This window comes from Panthera leo, chromosome F3 (genome assembly GCF_018350215.1).
Source record: "Panthera leo isolate Ple1 chromosome F3, P.leo_Ple1_pat1.1, whole genome shotgun sequence".
In the NCBI taxonomy this organism is placed as follows: Eukaryota; Metazoa; Chordata; class Mammalia; order Carnivora; family Felidae; genus Panthera; species Panthera leo.
In genome coordinates this window covers 60255644-60268396 of record NC_056696.1, presented here as the reverse complement: position 1 = coordinate 60268396, position 12753 = coordinate 60255644, and the positions used below count along the sequence as shown (strand labels likewise).

Genomic DNA, 12753 nt, shown 5'->3' with positions numbered 1-12753 from the left:
TCTCTTCCTCTCCCTTTGCCCCTCCCTCACTCACTCTCGCTCTCTAAAAAAAAGAATAGTAATAATAATAATCATAAATCTTTTTTAAAAATGTAAAACTTTTATATGTCCCAAAGCCAAATAAAAAGCCAACAGCCATCTGAGGGGAAACTGTCTGAACACTAGATAGGCTCCTATGAAGCAGCCTTGCTCAGTCACCGTCTGGGGCCAGCTCTAGAAAACTAGGACTTTGGTTCAAAAGCTGAGGCCAGTTCCGGAGCAGCTCACCAGCTCTCTAGCGAAGGGACATTCGAGTGGCACATATCACAATCCGCACAGAAAAAAAGCCGGGAAACTCATCAAAAGGTTAGTAGTGCCTATGGAATTATGCATTACTTTACTTTCTTCTTCATACTTTTCTGTACTTTCCATGTTTTTGCAAAACATATCATAATTGGGGGGGAAAAAGGTTTTATACTCAGAAAAAACAGAGTTTTATTTTAAAATGAGGATTATCAAAGGATTTCTGTTTTCCCTAATTGTTCTCAGTCTTATCACCACTCATCTTCTGAGACTGATGTCTCTAATATATTCGTAGTTTGCTTAGAAACATCTGAGTGAGGACATTATTTTCAGAACAAAATAAAGCTTGAAATTACATGTATCCACACAGAACACTGTTTTTGGTTTGCTCTCTGAAGGCTTTGCTTCCTTGAAGGTTTATGAAAAACTTTCTGGGGTGGGGGATGCTCCCGGGTGGCTCAGTCAGTTAAGCCCCCGACTCTTGATTTTGGCTCAGGTCGTGATCTCACAGTTCATGAGTTCATCCCCTCATCGGGCTCCGCACTGACCGCATGGAGCCTGCTTGGGACTCTTTCTCTCCCCCTGTCTCTCCCCAACCTGCACTCTCTCTCACACACACAAAATAAATAAGTGAGCTTGAAAAAAATTGTTTTGCTGATTTGCTTCTCCTAACAACTGCATTGGAAGGAAGAAGGAGAAGCAGGTGGGAGGAAGGGAGTTCCCACGTAGCATCTGCACCAGGCAGGGTGGGACAGGGGGTTTACACCACCACGCCACCTGTGACAAGTGTTTTTTGTCATGTGGGGATGTCAAGGTTCAGAGTCAAGTACTGTAAGAGCTGGAGACAGGATTCACTCCAGGTCAGCTTGGCCCCAAATCTTTGCTCATTCATTTACACCTCGTGGCCTCCAATCAAGAGCTATGTTCACATCGTGCAGCTCAGCCAATTTGGGGGAGTTGACCACTGGAGCTCAGCCAATTTGGGGGAGTTGACCACTGGAAGTGCCTGGGCACACAACAGGCAGTTCTGCCAAGCATGGACTGAGAGTCAAGAGATTGTGTCCTAACCTCAGCTGTGTCCAAAGGGCCACGTGACCTTGGACAAGTTTGCTTTCTCGCCCACAGAAGCAGTGGCTGGGACTGGCGGTTTCAAAAGGGCTTTCCTTCCCTTAAACTCGGACTCCCTAATAGTCATTTATACGTGTGAAAATGGTGCTCTCCACAAGCCAGTGCTGTTCGTTCTGCTTCAAGGGCACAATTCTCTAAACAGGTCCCTATGATGGCCTTACCCAGGACCACTGCCAAGCTCATTCACTATGGCACTGTTTACCCACAGAAAACTGGTAATAATCTAAACATCAATGGAGAGAGAACTAAAATAAGCTATGGCACGGGGGCACCTGCGTGGCTCAGTCGGTTAAGCGTCCAACTTCAACTCAGGTCCTGATCTCATGGGTCTTGAGTTTGAGCGTGCATCAGGCTCTGTGTTGTCAGCAAGGGGCCCAACTGTTCCCTTCTCTCTGCCCCTCCCCTACTCTCTCTCTCTCTCAAAAATAAACATTAAAACATGAACGCGCACACGCATGCACACACACACACACACACTCTCTGGAGCTTTTATATGGGGCACCACAGAAAAGGCTGGGTCACATAATTCATTCCTTGAAGAAATCTCTATAACATCCTAACACATACTATTAACTGACCATGTAATGCCATCAACTTAACTTCCTCCAACAAGAGTAATGCAGGACCTACTATAAGCTAGATAGTATATGAATCTCCACATTCATAAAAGGCATTCTACATATTCATATAATGAATTGGTCCCTGGGCCCCAAGGTGTTCTCAGTCTGGGGCCGGGGGGGGGGGGGGGGGGGGGAATGCATAATTATGGTACATTTTAAGGAGAATTGTCATACAGTTACAAAGTCCAAGAAAGCCTAGGGTAATTCTGTCTGGAGGAATCTAAAGAGGCCCAGCATTTAACCTGGATGTGGAATTTGAAGTGGGTACCTACAGAGTGAGCAGGACCTCGTAAAGTCACAAGAGGACAAGACAGAGGACCCAAAGGGTATGTAATATAGAGAGAACTGGCACACTGCAGGGGCCAGAGGGGGCCAGTAGGCACCTATGAGGCTAGGGAGTAGCAAATGAGCTGGGGAAAGGAGGCTGGGTCAGGCCCTGAGGGTCGGGAACACCATCTGTACACAGGACAATGGTGAGCCATTAGAAGTTTCCGCGCAGAGGAGCAGAGCAATTAGAAGGCTTTCCTGACAAAGACAGATCACTCTGGAGGCTGTGTGGCCAGCAGATTAATAGGTATCTGGGTCTGGGTAGATTTAATGGCCCTGAATATTTAACTGAGTTTCCTAAACACGAAAAGTATGATACATTTTAATGCGTTTCTGTCTCTCTCTCTATGGCAACTAATCTTAATTATCTTAGAAATCTGAGTTCAAGAAGGTATCTCACCTGTTTATCTTCAAAGGGAACAAGTCAAGGGTTTACTCTGAGTATTAAATGTGCATCTTTATAGGTTTAAGTCTTAATTAAATAGCAGTGGGATCCATACGCAGGTTACTTAAAGTGTAAAATACCTGGAAAGAAGGGGGGAAAAATATTTGAAATTTGTCATGTTGAAGTATTGTTATTAAAAGAACAGAAAACTGTTAAAAACCAACTCATTGTACCCTGCTGTCTGTTCAGGCTGCTGTAACAAAATGCCACAGCCTGGGTGTCTTGTAAACGACAGAAATTTATTTCTCACAGTTCTGGGAGCTGGAAGTCCAAGGTCAAGGTGCTGGCATGACTGAGCGAGGGCCCTTTCCTGGGTCTCCAACTTCTTGTATCCTCACAGGGCAGAAGGGGTTGGGAGCTCTCTGGGGTCCTCCGTTATGAGGCATTAATCACATTCATGAGGCTTTATCTTCACAACCTAACCTCCCCCCAGAGGCCTCACCTCCTAATACCATCACACTGGCCTTTAAGATTCAACCATAGCACCTGGGTTCCATTTACTGCATGTAAATTCATACGTTCAATTACGAAAAAAGTCTGTGGAGGAAATAGGATCCAGTCTACACCCTTGTCCCTCCACACCTGCTACCTCCCACCCCCTCCCCATCCCCGTCACATATATGGGCAACACCCAACACCAGCGCTGTAACCCAGTTCTGCCATTGTGGTTTAGCTGACTCCAAAACTTTAAAGAAAGTCAGCCCTAAAGCACTAAAATTGGGGTAACCACTCAGGACAGCAGGACAAGTAGAAAAGGAAGCAATCTCAGTAGAGTCAAAAGCAGGGGTGGACCCTGCACCATACATATCAGCATAAGCAGTAAGTTGGGCATGTATTCGTTCAGAAACCAGAGAGCACCCAGTATATGCCCAGCACTGGCCCAGGCGCTGGGACTGGTGAGAAATCGGAAACAGCCCTTTTCCTCAAGAAAACTCTGTCTCTTTTGATGCTTCCTGCAACTCTCTAACTGCTTAAGTTGTTCGGAGGAGGAAACTGAGGTTCAGAGATGCTAATGCACTTCTCAAGACCAGGATGCCATGTGGGGGGATTGAGAATGAGGCAGGAAGACTGGGTGAGAGTTGAGCACTGAGTCACTGACTGAGCACAAGCACAGGAGAGCACCTGTTGTAAAAGAAGTCCCCAAGTCTAGGGGCCAAATTTACACACAGGGACCCCAGATGAGGGGTCAGACCGCTGCCTAGGCAGGAATCATTGCAAACTATTATGCGCCCCCTAAGACCATGTTAGCTTTAAAAGCGTGTGCACATGGGTGCATACACACATATGGACCAACTTCCTAACTCCAGTCAAGATATCCAGGGGCACCTGGGTGGCTCAGTCGGTTAAGCATCCGACTTCAGTTCAGGTCACGATCTCGCGGTCTGTGAGTTCGAGCCCCACATCAAGCTCTGGGCTGATGGCTCAGAGCCTGGAGCCTGCTTCTGATTCTGTGTCTCCCTTTCTCTCTCTGCCCCTCCCCGTTCATGCTCTATCTCTCTCTGTCCCAAAAATAAAAAAATAAACGTTAAAAAAAATTTATTTTAAAAGATATCCAGTCTCGGGGCGCCTGGGTGGCGCAGTCGGTTAAGCGTCCGACTTCAGCCAGGTCACGATCTCGCAGTCCGTGAGTTCGAGCCCCGCGTCAGGCTCTGGGCTGATGGCTCGGAGCCTGGAGCCTGTTTCCGATTCTGTGTCTCCCTCTCTCTCTGCCCCTCCCCCGTTCATGCTCTGTCTCTCTCTGTCCCAAAAATAAATAAAAAACGTTGAAAAAAAAAATTTAAAAAAAAAATAAAATAAAATAAAAAAAAAAATAAAAGATATCCAGTCAAGGCAGCTTATAGAGTGCACTGCTGGAGGCACACAGACCTGGGTTCAAATCCCAGCTCTTCTGCTCAACAACGCGTCAAGCTACTTAACCTTGCCCTGTGTTACTAAGCCTTATCTCAGGGGGCTGCAGTGGGGAGGGGGAATTCTGGAAGAAATGATGCATGGAATGTGCTTAGCAGAGTGCCTGGCATTCAGTGCCAATCAGGAAAAGTGAACCGTGACACTTCCCACTCAAGAAGACCCAAAGCAAAAATGTGATCTGTTCTCACAAACGGGTTCCTTCTGCACCTGGTCTCTCTACCTGCATGACTCCTACCCACTGGCCGAAACCGGACACCGCTCTCTCTTCCACTTGTCACACGGCCACCCTTCCCCCTTTCTCCGCCATCTTGACCATCACAGCTAGCACTTCCGGTGTGATTCTACGTTCAAAGATACTAAGCCAAGCACTTTACAAGATCTTTAATTGGGCAGCGAAACCCTCACGAGGAAGGTACTATCATTATCTCTGCTTTGCATCTGGGGAAACTGAGACTTGAGTTAAGAAACTTGCCCAAGATCAGAGTGCCTGGGTGGCTCAATCAGTTAAGTGACCGACTTCGGCTCATGATCTGACGGTTTATGAGTTCGAGCCCTGGGTCGGGCTCTGTGCTAACAGCTCAGAGCCTGGAACCCACCTTGGATTCTGTGTCTCCCTCTCTCTCTGCTCCTCCCCTGCTCACACTCTGTCTCTCTCTCTCTCCTTCAAAAATAAACAAACATTCAAAAAAAGTTTAAAAAAAAGAAAGAAAGAAACTTGCCCAAGGTCACACAGCTATTTTGTGAGAGAGATCACATTTTATAGACCGTTTATTCCAAAGCCCAAACGCTGAACTATTACACTGTGTTGCCTCCCAACGAACCAGTCACTACCTTAGCCTGGTGTATTCTCCCTGCGGCTTCCTGTCACTGTACTGCAACCACATCCCGCTCTACTCAAGCCCAGAGGGCTCTGTGGGTTTTCGGAAAGTGGTATGGACCACTGAATTCCCCATCAGCCTCAGAATGCCAGGCTGATGGGGAATACGACCAACACAGTGTCTCTGAGTCTGAGAAAGGGTGTTGCTCAGCTGGGAGCCACCCTGGCGGGGAGGGTGGGCAGGCGGCATGGAGGCCGAGGAGGAAGGCAGTCCATGAGTCTAGGTGTGAGGTACAAAGGGCCTGAGGCGAGGGGTGGGGGTGGGAATGAAAAGGCTGCATGCGACAGACATTACCTCACCAGGCACAAATACTCCCAAGGCTGGAGCTTTAATAATTCTGTTACTAGGGCAACAGCAAAAGAATCTATCTCGGAGAGAACCCAGCGCGGCCCGTTTTTACACAGAAGCATGGCGGCTGTAAGCTGGGTTCTCTCTGAGATAGGGGTGAAGGCGAGTGGCCAAATGACACAGCAAGCCGCATGCACCAGGATTTTCCCTGAGGTTTTTCTAACCTTTCCATCCTTCCTAGTTTGGGAAGTGGAGAGACATTTATCCAAAGCAAGCTCTCCAGGAAGGTAGACGGCGTGATCCATGAAACAGGGGCTATTTGAGCCCCATGACAGGTTAGTGAGCCTGCCTCTGATACTTGGACACTTGGGGTCTGGTGGAGAAGGGCTCAGGTTGAGAGTCAGCCTGGAGACAGAAGCGAAAGCATTTATCACAACGTTAACCAGTCGCTCAGCTACCCCTGCCTTCCCCTTGCTTGGCACCACTGGGACTCTGGCCAGGCCTTAAGGGTGTCTTCTTCAGTCTGTCCAGGAAGTAAAGAGCTGGGAAGACCCTCCTGGGGGAGTGAGTTCATGGGCTCTGATCAGAAATACAGATGCTCCTTGTAAGACCCACGGTAGAGTAAGCTTTCTTCCCAGGAGCTCCGTGGTCCTCCCCCCATTGTCCTTCTGGGAGTATGGCAATGACACACCCACATGACTCCATTGACCTCTGACAGCAGCCCTTCCAAAAACCCAAAAGCCCCAGCACCTGGGTGGCTCAGTCAGTTGAGCGTCGGACTTCAGCTCAGGTCACGACCTCACAGTTCATAAGTTCAAGCCCCGCATTGGGTTCACCGCTGTTAGCACAGAGCCCACTTCGGATCCTCTGTCCCCCTCTCTCTCTGCCCTTCCCCGGCGTGTGCTCTCTCAAAAATAAATAAAACATTAACAAAAAACAAAAAACAAAAAACAGCCTTTCAAAGATGCTGGGAAAACTCTGAGACCTTCTTACCTGCCTCCCTCAGGATTCATGCTCTCCTTTTCAATTTCTATGCCAAATGCCAACTTGGCCCCTCTATGTGACACCCTGTGGGGACACCCTTCACCTTGCCCATGGCATTTGTCTCTACCTCCCACATGACATATTTTCTTGAAAATCTGTGTGCGAGGAATGCTGGAGGAGAGACAGGACCCAATTTCCCTCAGTCCTCCTCCTAACCGCCCAGAGCCTCTGTGAAGTACAGATTCCCCCCGAGAGACCACCAAAGGCTTCCACTGCTTTAGAATTTCAGTATCAAAGGTTGTTCTGAAGGCCAGGAAGGAGGTGGGTAGCCATGCCCACCTGGATTATGGAGAGATTTCCATGATAGTGGTTCTGCCCCTTCTGGGGCTCTGATAAAGTATGAAATGCCCAGTGGTCTGCCCAATGGATACAGCATGTTGCAGATGGCCTTGGAAGGAATTCCTCATTACAGAAATATGGGTCACCTCAGGCATCGACGAGTCAACGGTTGCTGGCTTTGCCATTCATTCTTTGAGCTTAGGAAAGTTGTTTTTCTATTCAGCTTCCTTGCCTGCAAAAGGAAGAAAATTATACAAAACAATCTCAAAGGTTAATGTAAGTCTTTAAAGCTGAAAAGGTTGTAAGCCTTCTGAAAGACAAGGAACCCCAAAGTGTAAATAGATCACATAACCACAGTGGTTTGAGCTGGTCTGGAGTTAATGTACCATTTAGTGCCTCGGAGGGGCACTTTTATAGTACATTTATTCCATGGAGCCTGTAAAAACAATAATGAGCATTTTGAGGCATTTGCATAAGTGGTGGTGGTCTGGCTTAGTAACTAAGAGCGTGCACTCAGGAATGAAACTTTTTGGACCCAATCCTGCCTTCATCACTCATCAGCTCTGTAGCCTTGGACAAATGGCCCCTCTTAGAGCTTCTTTTTCTTCATGGGTCATGCCACATGACTCGCTGCATTGCTGTGAGAATCACATACCTGACAGGGTGAATAGTAAAGGGTAGTTGGTATGTTATATTAAATGATACTCAATCTTTATAGCAATCCTGGAGAAGCATTATTTGGCATCCCTATTGTATCAAAAAGAAACATGTCCATAGAAGCTGAAGTGTTTGCCTGGAGTCACTCGGCAAGGAGTTTCTCCTTCCGAAGCTCATACCACAACACAGGTGTCTCTCCCATGGTCTCTCCCAAATCAATGGGCTCAGACAAAGTCGCAGTGCGGGTTTCAGGCATAATGACTACTACACCTATAAGCCTAGCCTTGGGCGTTAGTTAGTATATAAGTCTGTTATAAGCTGAGAAGGTGATCCAATCCCCCCAAAACGGTATGCAATTTCAAGGCTTCCCTTAGATTCCTCTAGATAATAAATACTACAGAAATGTATAATGTAGGGGGAGCCTGAAAACAAAGACATCCCTGGGGAACACAGCAATTGGAGTGATTTCCTCTGGCCTACACTCTTGTAAAGGTCCAATCTCCTGAGCAGGGACTCAGGCAACCTGAAGGAGAAAGACAAAAATAGTTCATACCAGGTGGTACTAAAAACAGACCCAAGGCTCACAGCTAGCTAGCTAGATAGCTAATAGATAAATCATAGATAGATAGATAGATAGATAGATAGATAGACAACAGATAGATAAATAGATACAATAGATAGGTAGATAGGTAGGTAGGTAGATAGACAGCTATGATAGATATAGATAATAGATAAATGATAGATGATAGGTATAGATAGATAACAAATCAATTATAGATAGATAGATAGATATAGATAACAGATAAATTATAGACAGACAGATGACAGATAGAGGAGAGATAGATAGATATGATAGGTAGATAGGTAGGTAGATACATAGATATGATAGATATAGATAGATAATAGATAAGATAGATGATAGATATAGATAGATAACAGATAAATTATAGATAGATATAAATGATAGATGATATAGATAGATAATAGATAGATAGATAGATAGATAGATAGATAGATAGATAGATAGATATAGATGATAGGTGGATGGATGGATAGATAGATATAGAGATGATACATGAATAGATGACAGATAAAGATATAGATGATAGATGATAGATAGATAGATAGATAGATAGATAGATAGATAGATAGATATGACAGGTAGATGGATAGATGGATGGGTGCATGGATGGATGGATGGATATGGAGATGACATATGAATAGATGACAGATAAAGATATAGATGATAGATATGATAGATGATAGATGGATGGATAGATAGGTAGAGATAAATCTATCTATAGGTAGACAGAAAGACAGACATATTTGGCCCTTAGGCCCCACCCTCCTGGCATATATTAGGACTTCTTTTCTCTTCCAGGCTGTCTTTCCTGTTCATCATCAATCTGTTTTCCGTGGGACTTGCCCCCAGCCCCATACCTGCCTCGACGGCCCTGCTGAATAGGACACAAGTGTTATCAGAAGTCTGGAGTGACCTGGATGCCATAAGCAGCTTTGACATCAAAGTCCTTAGCATTCTGCATTCGTTAGACCTGCACCCACTGAATTCCTGGCCCAGGAAGCAGAACAGAGAACTGACTTCTACGCCGCTAGGTTGCTAACCCTGTGGAGAGTCCTGAGTTGAACACATGAGCAGTCTTAACTGAAATAAAATGGCACCGGCATTTCTTTCTATTTTTCTCCTGAGCAAATACAAGTATGCGGAAATTATATTGCCCCCGGCCCTTGCTCCCGGGCGTCGGATGGAACAGGCACTGACTAACATTTACAAACTGTTTACCCTGTGCCGGGCACCGTGCAGTCGCTAGAATCTGTCCTGGTGCTCGGGTCTTAAGGCTTCAAGCATCTGTCCTTCCCCTGCACAGACTGGCTCTTGATGGAACCTTACACTTGGGCGGGTGCTCAGAGAGCATCCCGCCTTGTTCTATAGAAAGGAAACCAAGGCCCTGGGAGGGGATGGAAATCAAGGGTCCTGGCTGTATCCACTTTGCTCTATCCTCCCCCACCCCTGCCTTTTTATAACATCAAAGACTGTGCCCACCTGTCTTTTGGATCATGAGAGTCTGTTGGGAGGCACACTGGCACTCGAGAGGGATCGGTAAGCGGGAGGCTGTCTCTGTCAGATACAGCTAAAAATAGGAGCCGGCCCGAGAGCAGCCTCAGCTAGTGAGTGTGCACTGAGACCAGGTGCTCCTCACCGAGTTCACCTGATACCCACCAGTGCTACTGGAAGGACAGCCACCCCGGCCACCTCAGGGGCAGAGGTGGGCTCAGCAAACAGCTGTATACACTAAGGGCAACCCAGCTGCTTCTGAAGCTGGGGCGAGCAGATTCTATTTCTGCAGCCATCTGACCACGTGGGGCCACAGGGGGTCATCAGAAGGAACAGGAAGGCTCTTCTCTTGGCTCTCCCCTAGTGGCTCCCTGTGGGGCCTGAAATCTTCCCATGATGTAGGAATTCAGCAGTCCTAAGGAGAGTTGGAAATTCTCTCGTTCACCTCCCTCAATATACAGATGAGAAAAATAAAGCACGGAGACATTAAGCAACTCTGCCAAGGGCAAACAGCCTAGTCCAGAACTTCCCAGAGCAGGATCCCTGAAATAAGAGTCTCGTAGATGTTCCTTGAAGAGAAATTGTCTTAAAGGCTCTGAGATCAGGTAGTTGGGAAAGGCCGCATTCTCTATTCTTTGTCTCGTACACTCATTCTCTATCTAACAAATATTTACTCAGTCTCAAAACGAGGACCACGTTTGAGGGATCTGGTCTAACCTGGCAGAGCTGGAACCAGCCTACGGGCGTGCAGACTTCAGGACCACAAAGCACACAGCTACCCCAGGCCAAGGACTATTACTCGATTTAACCATTCATGAGGCTTTGCTAAAATGGCAATGCTCCGGAGAGAGAGAAAGACATAACTGACTGGCGTCCCTGATAACTTTTAATGCACTTTGTTTGTCCGAGGCTTTTCCAAGTGAGAGCACTTGCAATCATATGGCCAAACAACAAAACCTGAGCCAGAGGCTGCTGCCTTGAGAAAGTGCATCCACATGCGGCGGCTAGAAATCAAATGCGTAAACCTGGACACGCTAGCTCCCCTGAAAGGAAGAGTCAGAAAGAAGGAGAGAGGCCGAAAAGTCACTCCACAAGCTTTGGCAAACCAGGCAGCCATCATCTCTCCCCAAAAGGAAATGGATGGGGGCACCTGGGTGGCTCAGTCAGTTAAGCAGCCAACTCTGGATTTCAGCTCAGGTCATGATCTCATGGTTCATGAGTTCAAGCCCTGCTTTGGGCTCTGTGCTGACCCTGTGGAGCCTGCTTGGGATTCTCTGTCTCCCTCTCTCTCTGCCCCTCCCCCACTCATGCCCTCTCTCTCCCTCTCTCTCTAAAAATAAATGAATATGCTTAAAAAAAAAAAAAAGGCAAACCCAGCCCACTGGGAAGGAATGTGGCATTCCTACCACACCCCCTCCAAACCACACCCTCAACTTATCTTGGCCCCCAGGGGAAGCCATCGCCCCAGAAATTAATTCTTCCCCATATATAGCCTTCACAGGCGAAATTCCTCTCCCGGGCAATCATGTAAGGTCTACCAAGGAACTTTTTTTTTTTTTTTTTAATTATAAGGAAAGGGTGGCTCCCCCATCAATAAAATCCTGCTTCAATTAGTTCAACCATCCTTTGGGTCATTATTTTAAGTGTTTGAAATTTCTACTTAAATAAGGTCACTTTCAATTTGGTAAACACTCCTAAGTCATCATCTTAATTCACGGCCAGTCACCCTAGGAATGCTGAGTAAGTAAACATAATCAAGCATTAGCTAACCAGCCACAAATCCACTTGAGTTTATTAATTTCTCTCTTGGCAGAGAAACACGAAAAGGGACCAAACCATCAGAGACATTCACGCATCATTCATTCAATAAATATTTATTACACACCAGGTGCCAGGCACTATGCTAAGCTAAATATAAGTGGCATTATTTTATGAATATTCACAGTTAGGTTACCTATGAAATCCTATTTTCCCCCAAAACATAAATTTTCATTCCTGAGTTGCTTTTTCTTCATTTCTGCCCAATATGCCTTCCTCCGTGGAGTAGATGATGCGTCGCAACTCTTCAGCTTCCAGATCTTCTATCCCTCCCTCCAAAAGACCCTCTTTCCCATCATCCCTCAAACAGTTAATGACTATAAACTCTCACGAGAAACTCTAGAGAGGCACTCGCTACTTTAAAAGTCCCAGGAGAATAGTAAGGGTAAGAAATAGTTCATATCCTCGCACTCAGATATTTTCTCATACATTTGAGTTTTGTGTTAAGGAGAGTAGCTTATACTTGCTCTAAAGGTTTTTGAAAATACTAACGCACATATATTCCAAATGCAGAAAGGGTTGTACGCACACTAGGAATGCAATCTTAAGAGCACCACCTCATCAGAGGAATTCCCTTCCCTCGTTCGAAGGAGGCTCCCCTTTCCTCTCCCACCAAGAACTGGCGCCTGTCCGAATCCGTTCCCCAAGGAAAAGACCCACTCTGAGAACTGACCTTAAACAAGTCACTTTGCTCCTCAGTATAGAAGGGAGCTGTGCTGAACACCGCCAAGGTCCCTCCTAGGTTGGATCCCTAACCTAATCCTCTACTACACCTCCCTGGGAACTGGTACACACACACACACACACACACACACACTGTGAACCGGCCCCCCACCCCCATGCTGCAGGGCCCTGATTCCCCGGGGAAAGCCAGCTTACCGAGATACACAAAACACCCCCACACCACCCAGAAGGAGAGGCGGGACTCTCCCTCCCTCAGCCAGGCAGTCTCCTGAGGCTGCTGACATCACAAAGGTGTCAACTGGCAACCTCATTGTCATGTGG

At 46.6% G+C, this 12753-nt stretch overlaps 1 long non-coding RNA gene across 2 annotated transcripts; it reads right to left on the bottom strand.

Annotated features, from left to right (window-relative positions):
* Positions 1 to 3: 3 nt before the first annotated feature.
* LOC122211771 lies at positions 4 to 12715 on the bottom strand. Of its 2 annotated transcripts, none has more exons than XR_006198821.1 (4): positions 12628 to 12715; positions 7200 to 7431; positions 2758 to 2882; positions 4 to 43 (listed from the first exon to the last, which is right to left on the bottom strand). It is a non-coding gene; the product is annotated as an uncharacterized LOC122211771 (long non-coding RNA). The 2 variants fall into 2 exon arrangements; XR_006198822.1 differs by lacking the exon at positions 12628 to 12715 and adding an exon at positions 12422 to 12609.
* Positions 12716 to 12753: the final 38 nt, after the last annotated feature.